The sequence below is a fragment of the Phaenicophaeus curvirostris genome, chromosome 28 (genome assembly GCF_032191515.1).
Source record: "Phaenicophaeus curvirostris isolate KB17595 chromosome 28, BPBGC_Pcur_1.0, whole genome shotgun sequence".
Taxonomy (NCBI): domain Eukaryota; kingdom Metazoa; phylum Chordata; class Aves; order Cuculiformes; family Cuculidae; genus Phaenicophaeus; species Phaenicophaeus curvirostris.
This window is the reverse complement of record NC_091419.1, coordinates 1286474-1299255: the sequence shown is the minus strand read 5'-3', so window position 1 is coordinate 1299255 and position 12782 is coordinate 1286474. Positions and strand designations below refer to the sequence as shown.

The 12782-nt window shown below is 51.8% G+C and overlaps 1 protein-coding gene across 1 annotated transcript in view; it reads right to left on the bottom strand.

The window, feature by feature from the left end:
* The window catches only part of MARCHF2 (membrane associated ring-CH-type finger 2), a 44358-nt gene extending 31756 nt beyond the window's left edge, over positions 1-12602 (bottom strand). Inside the window, exon 1 of the mRNA XM_069878188.1 lies at positions 12565-12602. The gene's annotated coding sequence lies outside the window, so the exon portion shown is untranslated. The remainder of the gene's footprint in view (positions 1-12564) is intronic.
* Between the last annotated feature and the right edge of the window lie 180 nt (positions 12603-12782).

Sequence of the window (12782 nt, the reverse complement as noted above, 5' to 3'; positions counted from 1 at the left end):
TAAAAGCCTCTCGCTGAGCCAAGCAGGAGAAGATGCATGCTTTTAATAAAAAGGTCGGCTCCATTTCTTCAGCCAAAATGTTGTTTATTTTTAAGTCCAAAGGAAAAAGGTCCAATCTGTGTATTGGAATCAAACTGCCCTCACTCCCTGTGTCCTGGGAGCATTTTTCCTGAGGCCCTTTGTGCTCAAATCGGGCCGATACAGGCAGCAGCATGTCCCTGCCCTGGCAGCCCCATCCAGGCTGAACAAGACCCACCACCATGCCGTCCACCAGGAAACATGTCCTTTTCTATGACATTATTTGGCATTTCCTTGTTGGGATTCATCCCAGGGTGGAACCTCCAATCCCTGCTTTAACATCTGACTTAGGCCATTCAGCAAACACAAAGGAAAAGCAGAAAGGGCTTCATGGATACAGTTAGTGAGGAAGGAACTGGAATACAAAGATAACATCTGCCGAGCACTCCAGTTCCAATTTCATACCCAGCTGAACACAAACCCCAGCACACAGCCAAGCCAGCCCCTTCCCTGGCTCCCTAAGGGCTCGGCTCATCGAACCCAAACCCAGCCTTACAGCAGGAACACCAAAAAGTCAGACTCGGGAACCAAACAGCTGCTTTGAGCCACACACTGTTGTTTTCTGGGCAGCTGTGATCCCCGAGCCCATTCCACGGGGGGACAGTTCTTGTGCTCATTTTTTAAAATACAAAAGGTCTCAGACTTTAGGTTTCTCATCAACATCCCCTCTGCTGCTGCAGTCAGATGTGAGGAAATAAATCAGAGTCTCTTTTCTCAGCAACATTTTGTGTCTTCAGCTTCTGGGCAGATCTAGGATATAAAGGGCTGAGTATGTAGAGGTTACTCAAATTGAAGAAAAACAAGCCCTGTTTGTGGAAAGTTGGCTCAGAAGAGCGAGTTATGTACTAAGGACTCCAAAACTCCAACACATGCAGCAAGAGCAGCTGTTTCCTCAAGAAGCAGCCAGTGCTGCTTTGCTGCCCCAAGACAGGGATCGTGGTGATGGTGCAGGATCCTGCCTGCTCCGTGGCTTGCACAAAACATTCTCCTTGTCAGTCTTCAGGCACTGCAACAAGATATGTGAGATAGGTTCTACCATCCAAACGGCAATGGGGGCTTCCAGCTCCATCAGATGACTGAGATCAGCCTGAACCACTGCTCTCCATCCAGATGCACCCAGTAGGAACAAGCAGAAAACAAGGAGGTACAGGGTTCTCCAGCTCTGTTCTGCATATTTAGGCTTTGCAGCCTGATACAAGTTATTCCTCCTGGACAGGGAAGCCACAGCAGGCCAGATGAACACCTTGATCAAAGCCCCAGTCCAGATGAGAAAGACAATATGAAAGGTAAAGGGCAAATGATCACAGGAAGGGGACTTCCTTGGTGCAGGTCACAGCTCCTCTGGGCTGCTCCTGGCCTGTCTACATAATGAATATCCCAGTCAGTGTAAACGCTCAGAGCAATTCTGGAGGCTTTGATAGCATCCAGAGCAAACTGGAACTAGAATCAGCTCCAACCTTCTTCATCTGTGGCTCACATGTGCCAGCTTTGGTACAGATTAGCTTCCCTGGGACATCTCCAACAAGAAAAACCCCATTTCCTCACACGTCTGCGAGCAGCCCAGTTTGTTCCGTTCACTGCGCAACCCATTTCCCTGATCACCGCGACCAGGATCTGGCACCTCACTGCAGTGTCCACAGGAGATAACCAAGCTGTGTGGCCAGCAGAACCCACCCATTTACACAGAAGTATCTTCTTTCTTGTTTTCTTTTAACATTTAGTTAGTGTGCCGATAGCCAGAGCTCCGCCTGCCACTCCGCACACCAATGCTGAACCCCAGGAGCACAGCTAGTAGCCTGCCTTCCAAACCCATTTTCATAAGCTTGGTTATACAGACACTACAGTTTCTAACCACATGGTCTGGAAACGTCATCACAAAGTGAAGGTTTACAGTTGCTGAAGGGCATTTCCAAACATCAGTGCTTTCCCTTTCACCATGAAAATGGGATTCCTCAAATCCTGGGACCCTAAGATCATCTGAACACAAATTTCTACAGGAAGACAAGCACAAAGAATTGCTTCCTTCACCACCTCTGAGCACTTGTTCTCACATAACCAATCTCATGCATCTTTCCACAGCCCAAGTCCAACCCCAGATGTGCAACACGTCCATCAGTGCACAGCTCTCTGGGTGGGTGTAATTCCCAGCCAGGATACGCGGAGGTCCTGTGTGCTGGGCCACTGTCAGGGTACCCGTCCTGCACCACACAGAGGGCAAGGTCTGGTCCCCAAACCCCAACACGCACAGTGTGCCCAGGCGGCCTTCTTGGCCACCAGCATCCTGGCTCGGATCAGCCATGGTGAGACCAGCAGGAGCAATGAAGTGATCCTTCCCCTGTACTCAGCGTTAGAGAGGCCACAACTCAAATCTTGGGTTCAGTTTTGGGCTCCTGTCTACAAGAAGGATGTTGAGGGGCTGGAACATGTCCAGAGAAGAGGAACAAAGCTGGGGAAGGGGCTGGAGAACAAGCATTATGAGGAGCAGCTGAGGGAGCTGGGGTTGTTTAGCCTGGAGAAAAGGAGGCTGCAGGGAGACCTCATCATCCTCTGCAGCTCTCTGAAAGGAGCTTGTGGTGAGATGGGTGCTGGGCTCCCCTCCCAAGTAAGAAGTGATAAGATGGGAGGAAACGGCCTCAAATTGTGCCAGGGGAGGTTCAGATTGGATGTCAAGAAAGATTTCTTCCCTGACTGAGGGGTGAAGCCCTGGCAGAGGCTGCCCAGGGCAGTGGTGGAGTCTCCATCCCCGGAGGGGTTCAAAAACCATGCACACATGGCAATTTGGGACATGGGTTCGTAGGCATGGTGGTGTTGGGCTGACAGTTGGACTCAATCTTAGAGGACTTTTCTAACCTTAATGATTCTATGAGTACACATCCTGAGACACTGCCACCAGAGATACGCATCTGTGGGATGCAGTGAGTGGCCTGAAGTGCTCCCTACTGTTAAAAGGTTGTGTAAGTGATCTAATCTAAAGGAAAAAAAAACCCAAAACAACAATAAAAAAGCCCCAAGAACTGGTCTCAAACTGCTGCAGGGCTTTATTTTTCAGTTTTGTTTGTTTAAACATACTTTGTGGAAGGTTGGAGAACGCAGCATTGCTTTGTTTTTCAAAAGAGTACATGAGTTTGACTCCCCAGTCACCCCGCAGGGCTGCTGCACAGTGCCCTAAAAGCACACTAAAATGCAAGCAACAGATCTGCAGAGAAGGACTTGAGGTGGTGATTAATACGAAGCTCGACACGAGCCAGCAATGTGTGCTCGCAGCCCAGAAGACCAACCGTGCCCTGGGCTGCATCCAAAGCAGCGTGGCCAGCAGGGCGAGGGAGGGGATTCTGCCCCTCTGCTCCACTCTTGTAAGATCCCATCTGGAGCCTTGTGTCCAGTTCTGGAATCCCCAACATAAGAATATGGAACTGTTGGAAAGGGTCCAGAAGGGACCATGGAGATGATCCAAGGGCTGGAACAGCTCTGCTATGAGGACAGGCAGAGAGAGTTGGGCTTGTTCAGCCTGGAGAAGAGAAGGCTGTGGAGAGATCTTAGAGCAGCTTCCATATGGAAAGGGGATCCAGGAAAGCTGGGAAGGGGCTTTTTACAAGGGCAGGGAGTGATAGGACGAGGGGGAATGGCTTTAAACAGGAAGGGGGAAGATTTAGATTAGACAGGAGGAAGAAATTCTTCATAATGAAGATGGGAAGGCGCTGGCCCATGTTGCCCCGAGAAGCTGTGGCTGCCCCGTCCCTGGAGATGTTCAAGGACAGGTTGGATGGGGCTTGGAGCAAGCTGATCCAGTGGGAGGTGTCCCTGCCCATGGCAGGGGTTGGAACTGGATGGGCTTTAAGGTTCTTTCCAACACAAACCATTCTACGATTCTCTGATCTGCCTACGCTGGATCCATCCACTGAAGACAGCTCTAATGCTTCACCAGCTGTGCTTTCAGGCACAGTGGAGGGAATTTTTCTATGAGACCTCCCTGCAGCTCTCGCATCACCCAGGGCCAGGGAAGGGGTCTGCCGAGTCACATGCTCAGAACCACCTGAACAGCAGGATCCTGCAGATAAGGCTGCAGCCAGCCCTGCCCAGCAAGATCGACACGTCATTTTGCACACACCCCAACAAGCAACACGCAACCTGATGCCACACAACAGCTTTTACAGCATTTTGAAATGGGGTAGACAACACACAGGAAAGCGTTTCACTCCCTGAGCACCTCCTCAGTTTCCTGCCCTGCAACTCTTGGTTGGCGCCACAGCTGAAGGACGTGCTGTAAGAACTCCAGCATTAACCAGCTCTTCAGACAGTGCCAGCGGAGCGATGCTGTGAGTCACAGGACAGACCTTACCCTCAGTTCAAAACAAAACCAACCCCAAAAAGCAAGATGAAGCATCAAGGGACAATGTCCTGGGAGCTTGTGAACCTTCTGAGAAAGCTTCACACCAGGAACCTGCTCCTACACCTTTAACAGCAAAACATACAGCTGAGACACCACCCCTACTCTCCCCAGAGGCTTCCCTGCCTCAAAGGGTTGAATTTCCATTATCCATAAGGTACCAAGCTTAGCTATGTATCTCCAGGAAGAGGTCAGACACTCCTAGGAAGCAGCCTTTTTGAACTCCTGGTTTTGTTGTATTTGTACAGCACCCACCGTTGCAGAGGACTCGCTCCAGCTGCCTCTTAGCAACTCCAGTCACACAGCTTGGTGGCTGTGAAACAGGAATGCAAGGCTTCGCTCACCAGGCTCTGGCTGCAGGCAAATGACCAGAACTTCTTCTGTACTGAGCCATTATTCAGGCATATTCTAGCAGCTCTCTGAAGTCTTGGTTATCTAGACCATGGTTTGATGACAAATGAGTGTTTTCCAAACACAGACGAGGAGTCGCTCTTCCACAGAATGCGATTGATTCATTTTTTCCCCAACAGACACGCTGCCAGGCTCTGACTTCTGCTCCCTGATGGTAAAACAACATTGCAGTGATCAATATGCTGTGGTTTTCCACAGCCTGCATCCACACACAGCCCTCGTCTCCAAAACTTCCAGCATAACTGATCAACATCTGAAGGAGCTACACTTCATCTCTGGCTCCTGCAGTGCTGGCAGAGCCAAAACCCACGTGGGATGCATCCCGCGGATTCCAACAGGCCCCCACCGGGAGAGACCCTTCATTCCAAACCACATCACAGGGATGGGCCTCGTGTGGACACAGCAGATGTCGGGGTACTGACCATATTGTTCACCCCCTTGTTTTCCAATCACACTTTATTAGAGAAGAGTATTGCCTAATACCTCACATTATGTTACTCAATGTTCAAAAAGAAGCAAAAGGTTCAAGTTCACATGTTGAGAAAGACATCAGCCTAAAAATGAGAAGTCTAAACAGAGATTTTTTCCTTGCTGCAAGCTGTACTTGGGAAACATCAGGCCGTTAACTTAGATCTTCTGAGACTTCTTATCTGCCAGGAGACTGTATGAAAGGGAATTTTACTGCTCTTTAATTACCAACAGCTGGAAAAATGAATTGCAGCATCAGGAGAAAATTTGCAGAGGGCATCTCCAACCAAACGCAGCCCTTCAGCCATTCTAATAACAAGTTTCATAAGGAAACAACTGAAAAGCAGCTGGGACATGAGAATCACCTGCTGCTCCTCCAAGTATTCCAGAGACATCAGCTTTCCAAGGTGAACACAGCACAACTCACTGCATGCCACAACCATATGGAGTTGGTTGTGACCACTCCCACCACTCCCACCTGAAGTCCTGTGTCTAATTCCTGAATCCTCAATGTAAGAAGGATATGGAACTGTTCGAAGCGGTCCAGAGGAGGTCATGGAGATGATCCAAGGGCTGGAAAAGCTCCACTATGAGGATAGGTTGAGAAAGTAGGGGCTGTTCAGCCTGGAGAAGAGAAGACTCCAGGGAGACCTTACAATGGCCTTCCAGTACCTTAAGGGGGCTACAAGAAAGCTGAGGAGAGACTTTTTACAAAGGCATGGAGTGACAGAATGAGGGGGAATGGCTTTAAATTAGAGAGGGGAAGGTTTAGACTAGACATCAGGAAGAAATTCTTCATGATGAGGGTAGGGAGGCCCTGGCCCAGGCTGCCAAGAGAAGTGGTGGCTGCCCCATCCCTGGAGGTGTTCAAGGCCATGGCAGGGGGTGGAAATGGATGGGGTTTAAGGTCCTTTCCAACCCAAACTATTCCGTGATTCTATGATTCATAGGAACCCAGTGCCCACTGCCCTCTGTGTTTTACCCCTCTCTGCAGGGAGGGAGATGCATCAGTTAGACTGGAAAGTGTCCTTGAAATCATGAACCGGGGTGATGAACCCCTGGTGTCCATGCTCACAAAGCAATGGGTGCAGAAGCGCTGGGCAACACCCATCTCACCAGCCGCAAGCAGATCCCTGCTCTGCTCCCACCCAGCAGTGCTGCCTCCTGAAGGCACCATGGGGCATCTCATATCTCCTTGCACCCATGTCCTCTACCAAGAGTAGTGCATGGACACTTCTGCTTAGAATCATAGAATTGCTAGGTTGAAAAAGACCTTTGAAATCAAGCCCAACCATACATGTCCATTACTAAATCATATCCCTAAGCACCTCACCTGCTCGTCTTTTAAATCCCTCCAGGGACAAGGACTCAACAACCTCCCTGGGAGCCTCTGCCAATGCTCAAGAATCTGTTTGCTGAAGAAATTTTTCCCAACATCTAATCTGAACCTGCCCTGGTGCAACTTGAGGCCATTCCCTCTCATTCTATTTTCTGTCACTTGGGGGAAGAGACCAACACTCACCTCACCACACCCTCTTTTCAGGCAGTTGTAGACAGTGGTGAGGTCTCCCTTCAGCTCCTTTTCTCCAGGCTAAACAACCCCAGCTCTCTCAGCCACCTCTCATAACCCTTGTCTTTCAGCCTCTCCCCCTTCTCTGGATGCTCTCCAGCCCCTCAAAGTCCCTCTTGAAGTGAAGAGCCCAAAACTGAGCACAAGACTCAAGGCGTGTCCTCACCAATGCCGAGTACAGGGGCACAGTCACTTCCCTGGTCCTGCTCTCTGATTCCTCCCCTCTGGCTTCATAGAGCTCCTATTTGAAGAGAAGCAGTTTCTGCAGCTTCAGGACTCCCCAGGCCCACGCAGGCACTCATCAGGCAGTTTCAGTTTACTGGGAACAAATGGATTTTCCAGCTGTGGGAAAAATTTCTCATACATTGGGAAAAAAGTTTTAGTGTAGCAGTAACGCATGTACCGGACCAACACCGAAGCGCCCACCCAGCGTCAGACCATCAGTCCCTCACAAGGCGTTACCCAGAAGGAGGCAATGGCTTTAAATTGGAAGGGGGAAGATTTAGATTAGACATTTGGAAGAAAACCTTCATGGCGAGGGTGGGGAGGCCCTGGCCCAGGTTGCCCAGAGCAGTGGTGGCTGCCCCATCCCTGGAGGGGTTCAAGACAAGGCTGGATGGGGCTTGGAGCAACTGGATCCAGTGGGAGGTGTCCCTGCCTGTAGCAGGGGGGGAAATGGATGGGCCTGGAGGACCCTTCCAACCCAAACCATTCCATGATTCTATGAAAACATCATTTCAGGATCGGGGAGATCCCATGCCAGGAAGAACTTGCATTCTTCTCAGTGTTCTCTTTGGTTTATAAAGCACCATTTACACTGCTACACAAATAATAATGATCTGCTTGGAGACAAAGTGGAGCTGGAATGAACGCCTGCCAGCAGCCCTGCTTGCTCCGGCTGCTCAGGCCAGCGTGCAACCACTGCTCAAAACCAGGCAGCACTGATCTTCCAGCAGATATTTGATCTGGAATTTAACTGCCCTCTTTATATTTCTCCACCTAGCTATTTTGCTGTACAAATCTCTTTAGCACACTCAGTTTTCCAAGAGCTTTCCAGCAAAGGCACAACCACAGCCTTCCACCCCATCACCCATCTGCAACTGAAGAGCTCCAAAGCAGACGCTGAGGGCATCCTCTCCCTCCGTGGTCAGCCAAAGAGGGGGATTAGCTGATACCTGCTGATTGCACCACTGTCTCCCTTCCGCCCACTCCTTACAGCTAAAAATTTCCTCCTCAATCCTAAAATGAAATTGATATTCCCAGCTCAGAAAAAAACAGGACATGGATCTGTTAAGAGTGGGTCCAGAGGAGGCCACGAAGATGATCTGAGGACAGGCTGAGAGTCTTGGGATTGTGCAACCTGGAGAAGAGACTGTAGAGCATCCTTCCAGTACTGAAAGGGGCTCCAGGAAAGCTGGGGAGGGGCTTTTAATCAGGGAGTGCAGGGATAGGATGAGGGGGAACAGTTTTAAGCTGAAAGAGGGGAGATTGAGATGAGATCTTACGAAGAAATGTTTTCCTGTGAGGGTGGGGAGGCCCTGGCCCAGGCTGCCCAGAGCAGTGGTGGTTGCCCCATTCCTGGAGGGGTTCAAGGCCAGGCTGGATGGGGTTTGGAGCAACTGGATCCAGTGGGAGGTGTCCCTGCCTGTGGCAGGAGGTGTGACTGGATGGGCTTTAAGGTCCCTTCCAACTCAAACCATTCCATGATTCTATGATGCAAAATCCTTCTCCCAATTCAGTTTACAATGTTTCGCTTTTGCCGCAGTTCTGGCTCTGCTGGAGATACGGGCCTCGAATGTTTTGTCCAAAAGCAGTACAAGAAAATCTGGTAAGAAACAGAAGTTGAGACCAGTCCAGAACTGCAGTTTACCTTTTCCCTCCCACCATTCTCAAACAGAACCCAACCAGCTTTCTGCTGCAGCAGGACCAAAGCTCTCAGAGCTTCAAACAAAGAAATAGGTGTTAAGGCTAAGAGTGCAAGAGCTTGGTGCACTCCCCTATTCACAGAGAAGTGCTTTAGAAATGAGGTTTGATTTGTTTGCGCTTCTGTTTGCCAAGCCAGTTTTGCTCCTTGCCCCCTGCTCCCTCTCTGGGAACAGCAGGAGAACGTTTCCTTCAGTGTGTCACTGACTTCATGACAACTGATTAAAACTGCAAGAGCAGCTAGAGCCTGCCTGCCCTCAAGGTTAACCACACATCATCATCTTGTGTTTGACCAGAAACTGAACAAATCAGCTAGAACTCCCACACAGAATCTGGAAGAAAACTTACAGGTGCCTGGTTTGATCGAAAATGGGGACAAATCACTAATTCCAAACTCCAACACTGCTCATCCTGGAGAGGTCTTGGGCCAGGAATGCGTTTGCATGGCTGACAAGTGGGAAGAGCCACCAGTCAGTGCCGCTCCCACTGGTCAGTGGTTTCACTAGAGGACACCAAGGGTGCAGGCTCTGCCCCAGGACACTGTGTCAGCCCATGCCTTCAGGACGGTGCCATTGGTGCTCAGAGCTCGCAGAACCTGTAAATACCACAGCTACAAAGAGGTGTATTCCACCACCACCAGAGGTGGCCAAATCCCTAGAAAGCCTAGAAGCGACCTCCCATGTTTCAAACAGTGGATGAAAAACCAAACACTGTTCCAAACCTCAGCAAGGGGGTAACCGCCTCTCCCAGAGGAGAGTCCTGTAGTGATGTTGATGAGCTGGAGCCGACCTGGTCTGACTACAGCAAACGCGGCATAAAGCCAGTCAAGCAACCACGCCAGCATCTTCCCCAGGGAATAGCACTGCTGCTGTTAGATCAAGACCAGCCTGGAGAAAGGGAGGACCTGCTACCCACGTGCAGGGCACTCACTTCTCTGTAAGACACAAGCAGTGCTGCAGCACAGGCTAACCCATAGTTTTAGCACCAGAGACAGCTATTCTACATGAACTTCATGGAAGCCACTTGCCTGTCTTTCACTTTGACTTGGTGCTCTGCTCATTTCCTTCACATAAAGGTGACCCACAGCTTTATTTTTCATATTGCTTGTCTTTGACACCACAGACCATGTGCCCGTTCCTTACTCTGAAGCGGTTAGTGTGCTTCCAAGGGGATAAACGCCAATAAACAGAGACATTTCTCTCTCACAGGAGGGGTTTGAGGAGCTAAGAGCATGCAGAAGCATAAGTTAACCAGAGTAAATAAGTCTGGGGGGCAGAAAAGTCACACCAGCAATAAACTTGAATCTGGAGGGGGAAAAAAAAGTTTAGAAAATGGAGACTGTGAAATCTCCAAACATCCAAAGCGGAGTAAAAGCCAAGTAAGGGAAAAATAAACTCATCCTGTAGTTTATAGTTCAGGATGCCCGATTCCTCCTTCCAAGTTCTGAGAAAAGGTTCTGTGGTTTTTAGTGTAAAAAGCCGAGATATATTAAACAATAGTGGAAAAAAGCCCCTAAAAGCACATTTCGCTTTGTATCTCTGCCTGCAGAACTGCTGCGAAGTCACATCCTGAGGACCTGCAGCAGCCCCTCTGGGCTCAAAGAGCCTCAGAGCCCACATCCAGCCCCAACCTCCCCAGCTTGTGCTGGATGCATTTTGGGTTATTTTGGTCATGCTGTTTCATGGAATCTATACTAACTTCCTCCCAGGAAACATCATGTCCTGCACTTCCTTGATCTGGGCCAGCATCCATAACCCAGAACGGGAAAGCCTCTCTTCCAGCATCTATAAATGCAAGAACGTAGTCAGAAGCCGTTTACAACCAGTACGTGTGTAACACGGCTCATCTGCCTGGCCTCCTGGTGTCCAACGCGGGATGACCTCACGCTGCAGCCCCAGAGCACTTCCACAGCAGAAAAGGGCAGACATGCACACCAGAAACACAGAACTGCTCATTTCAGCCCTTTTTTCCTGTTTCCACTTATGGCCGCCAGTGGTGTCAATTAGCGAACCCCACACAGACAAACGAGGTGTTAGAGCTGGTGTTTCTCGCCCATGGCACCCACACACGCTGCTCACGCTCGCTGTTCCCTGCGCCACCCGCTCTGCTCCCGGCAAAGTTCAGACCTCCTGACCCATGGAGGCTGCCTGCAACGCTCCGCGGCGCACGCCTGGGGCAGTCAGACCTTGCATCCTCAACCGGAGTTATTAAATTCACTGTCACTGTGCTCGCAACAAAGGGATCTTCCAGTCTCAGCTCCTTGCCCTTCAAACTTCTGCTTCCGAAGGGTGACCACACCATCACAGCTCCAAATGCACCTGGAAAGCAGGGATCTTCCAGCCCTCTAAACACCCTCTCCTGCAGCTGTCCCCTAATCCTCTGGAGATGCAAAAAAGTATTCAGACCCTTAGGCCTTGGTAAGATGAGGCAAATGTCCAGCTGCTAAAAGGATTATTCCATGCATGTCTGGGCCTGGCAGCTGCTGTACAGCCCCTGAGCGGGGTGGGCAAAGGGGACTGGGCACAGGCAGCAGAGCCGACCAACCGCTGCGGCATCCCTGGTGTTCTTGACAGGCCAAGAGACCTGGAGACATGTCAAGAGAGTGGCAGAAACTGTAGGGAAAGAGGTGAATGCTTGTGGGAAGGTTTGTGGATCAAGAAATGAGAGTCCCAAGGAAACTGAGGGCTGGTATCACTGAGGGGACACAAACAGTCCCTCGAGCATGAGTCAACAGAGGGCAGAGGATGGGATGAGCAGCACATCCCCACTGACAGATCCTCCATCTCCCACCCACCGGGGCAGCACAGCCTGGTCTGCACACACCGAATCCAAACAAGCCTGGTGAGAAGGCAGAGCTGCTCTGGCCAACCCTGGTATTTCCAGAGACGCCCAACCTTTCTGCTTGGAAAAGCCAAGCTCTGCACAGCCTCCTCTGAGAGAACAGTCACACAACAGCCCCGAACGCCCATCGGGGCGGCCGCATCGCCCATGCTGGGGTGGGCACTGACAGCGCCGGCGAGCGCACAGAGAGAAGCGACAAGTCTCGGTCAAAGGCCACCGCACAGCTTTTTGGTTTCTAATCTCAGTCTCCCCATCAGATAGAGACCACGCCATATGAGAGAATCCGCTGAGACGACAGCAGCAAAGGTCTGAGACTGTGAGAAAAGCACCTCCAGGGCCACCACCACCTCCGTGCACACGGGCCCCAGGCTCGTCCCTCGGCCGAGCCCCACATCCAGCAGCTCTGCCTCTGTCAAGCTGCCTCAAGAAAACTCGTTTAAGTAAGACAGAGATTTACAGGTACCGGTTTAAGAAAAGTCAATCCCAAACTCTAAGCTGGTGCCGCAGAGGAAGGCGGATGCTGCTCCGACACAAGCGCAGCTGTTCTGCGGTTTCGCTGGGACACCGAACTCATTCCCTTGGGAAACCTCAGCTCGTTCCCTTGACACAGCCCCGCACCGAGGGAGCCGCTCCCCGCCAGGCCACGAGCCCTCAACCGCGGCTGAGAAGAGCCGGGGAGAAGCGGTACCGGAGCCCCCCGCACAGCAGCCCGTCCCCGGTCCCCTCACACACCCCCCCGTGCGAGCGGCAGCCCCGAGCGCGCAGTCCCCGCTCCCCCGCGGGTGGTTCCTCGGCCGCCCCCCGCCCCGTGGCTCCCCGCGGCCCAGCCCCGGGGCCCCTCGCTCGGGGGGCTGGGATCGGGCCCTGCCTCCCGCCCTCCCGGTACCTGCGGTCCCGCCGCCCCGCGCCGGCAGCTGCGGCCGCCGGGCCCCGCCCCCCGCGTGACGTCAGCGCCGCGGCGGCCAATGGGCTGCGGCGAACCCGGCCGGCGTCGCGACGCGACCCCGCTGGTAACAGCCCGGGGGCCAATGGCGGCGCGGCGGCCGCGAGCCACGCCCCCTCCGGGGTGGGGTCACATGACCACGCCCCCCCCAGTGTGAGAGC